This window comes from Rhinopithecus bieti, unplaced genomic scaffold (assembly GCF_001698545.2).
Source record: "Rhinopithecus bieti isolate Rb0 unplaced genomic scaffold, ASM169854v2 scaffold_14870, whole genome shotgun sequence".
Taxonomy (NCBI): domain Eukaryota; kingdom Metazoa; phylum Chordata; class Mammalia; order Primates; family Cercopithecidae; genus Rhinopithecus; species Rhinopithecus bieti.
This window is the reverse complement of record NW_016807889.1, coordinates 8,985-11,838: the sequence shown is the minus strand read 5'-3', so window position 1 is coordinate 11,838 and position 2,854 is coordinate 8,985. Positions and strand designations below refer to the sequence as shown.

At 58.3% G+C, this 2,854-nt stretch overlaps 1 pseudogene across 1 annotated transcript; it reads left to right on the top strand.

Annotated features, from left to right (window-relative positions):
* Nucleotides 1–349: 349 nt before the first annotated feature.
* Nucleotides 350–1,173, top strand: LOC108536945 (receptor activity-modifying protein 1 pseudogene; annotated as a pseudogene). Its single transcript, XR_001887668.1, has one exon. The product of XR_001887668.1 is annotated as a receptor activity-modifying protein 1 pseudogene (transcript).
* Nucleotides 1,174–2,854: the final 1,681 nt, after the last annotated feature.

The window sequence follows — 2,854 nt, the reverse complement described above, 5'->3', positions numbered from 1 at the left end:
ATAATAGTCATACAGTGAATAACACACACACAGTCACACAGAGAATAACACTCATGCAGTGAATAACAGTCACATACACAGTCACACAGAGAATAACACTGTCATACAGTGAATAACAGTCACACAGTCACACACAGAATAACAGTTACACATAGTCACACACAGTCACACACAAAGAATAACGGTTACTGTCACATACAGAATAACAGTCACACACAGATGCGACACCAGCCCGTGACCTTGCCTGGGGTGGCAGAAGGAGCTGGTGGCGGAGAAGCCGGTGGCAGAGGTGCAGGCTTCATTGGCCACCCAGCCTGGGTCGTCCTTCTGGTGCAGACAGAGCTGTGAGAGGCCCCACAGCCACGCCAGGGCTTCCTGCACCACGGCCCGCCATGCAGGTTGCCTGGGAGTCCCCCTGGAGCCGTTGGGACCCTGCCCTCCTGGATCCAGGGCCACTGCCTCGGTACCGGGGCTTTTCCAAGCCAAGCTCCAGGGCCGCGTGAGGGGCCACGGTGCAGCACCCCTGGCTGGGGTCCCGCGTTGGTTCCCCTGCCTGCCCAGGGTCTCACCACCTCCTCTTCCATCCACAGGAGCTACAGGGAGCTGGCCGACTGCACCTGGCACATGGCGGAGAAGCTAGGCTGCTTCTGGCCCAACGCAGAGGTGGACAGGTTCTTCCTGGCAGTGCACAGGCACTACTTCAGGGCCTGCCCCATCTCAGGCAGGGCCGTGCGGGACCCGCCTGGCAGCGTCCTCTACCCCTTCATCGTGGTCCCCATCACGGTGACCCTGCTGGTGACGGCACTGGTGGTCTGGCAGAGCAAGCACACAGAGGGCATCGTGTAGGCAGGGCCCAGGCTGCTGTGCACCCAGGCTGCAGGGTGAGGCCAGGCAGGCCTGGGCGGGGGCAGCTTCTGGATCCTTGGGACAGAGCAGGCCCACAATACCCCCTCTTCTTCCAACCAAGAAGAGCTCACAGGAGTCCAAAGTAGTCAAGGCTCTGGCATTAACCTGGAAACCCCCACTGGCTGGAGGCCACCTCCGCCCTAGGAAGGGGTCAGGGACGTGACCCCAACTTACCTCTGGAAAGGGTCCCAACCCAGGCTGCTTACCCCATAGCCACATTTGTGGATGAGTGGTTTGTGATTAAAAGGATGTTCTTGAACTTGAAAAGAGTCATTACCTCTGAGTACCCATCACTGGGAGAAGGGTGGAAACCCAGGCCCTGTGGACTCTCTTTCCTCTGACAGGAGGAATCAGGGGCCTTTGCTCGGGGGTGACATTGGAGGCAGTACTGAGTGCACTGAGGTGCTCCTGGGGATTCTGGGGCCCTTGCTGCCCCCGGCGACACAGAATAACACAGTCACACCCACACACACGGAGTAAGTCACACCCGCACAGTCACACACACAGAATAACACAGTCACACCCACATACACAGTCACACACACAGAATAACAGTCACACCCACACACAGTCACACCCACACACAGTCACACACACAGAGTAACACAGTCACCCACACACACAGACACACAGTAACACAGTCACACCTGCACACAGTCACACAGAATAACAGTCACACTCACACACACTGTCACACACAGTAACACAGTCACACCCATGCAGTCACACACACAGAATAACACAGTCACACCCACACACACAGTCACACAGAATAACACAGTCACACCTGCACACACAGTCACACACACAGAGTAACAGTCACACCCACACAGTCACACAGAATAACACAGTCACACCCATGCACTGTCACACACACAATAACAGTCACACCTGCACACAGTCACACACACAGAATAACACAGTCACACCCACACACAGTCACACACACAGAATAACACAGTCACACCTGCACACACAGTCACATCTGCACACACCAGGGCTGGATACACTGAGATCACAGACCAGGAAGGGCTGGGCCCCTCCCCACAGATACCTGGGGCCTCAGATGCAGGCTCTTCCTGTCTGTCCCCAAGGCATCACCGGGCTTGGCCTTCTGTCCCTCACCTCCCTGCACCCCATCCACACTTCTGCCCATGTCCCCACCTGTAGCTGGGCTTCCAGAAGGTCCTGGCTCCCCAAAGGAGCCCCTCCATGGTCCCTCCTGGGTGTCCTCTGAGTTCAGACCCCTCCTCTCGGGCCCCTGCAGCCCCCAGGACCTGTCCCTTCTGCAGTGACTGAGAAGAGTGTCCACTCCCTCATCACCTTCGACTTGGCCTCTCCCTCTGCCCCACATGACAGCCCCATCCAAACACGCAGCCAGTGCCGTGGCCTTGTAGTTTCAGCTTCAGCACACCACAGCCACGTGGGGCCACCCACCGCCCGGCCTGGGCTGAGGCCATCAGACGCCAGGCAGCTCATCACAGCAGCCTCCCCACACAGAGCCCCTGAGCCTCCTCCTGGGTGTTGCAGTCCCCACCCCACCCCCACAAGGTGCACCCAAACCTCCCCACCCAACCAGTCCCAAGAGGCATCCCCAGCCTAAGAGACCAGAAGGAGCCCCGAGTGGCTTCTCGGCTTCTCCAGCAGAACCATGGCTGTGGTGTGGGCCCGTTTTCCCCAGAGGAGCAGGTGTGGCTGTGCCTTCCACTGGGTTAGGAGAGGAACCCAGGGTTGCTGACAGTGGGCGGTGGCCTCAGGGGCTGATCCTCATCTCTGTGTTGTTGGGAACCGCCGGGACTCCACTGTCCATGACCCAGTCTCAGCCTTGGGCCCTCAGTGAGGGTCTGGTCAGTCTACTGCGCCAGGTCCCAGCTTCCTCCGCTTCTAGGATGTGACCGTCTATGAGTAGAGAAGCCGAGGGTGCCCTAGGGCCAGTGGTTTGGGGCCA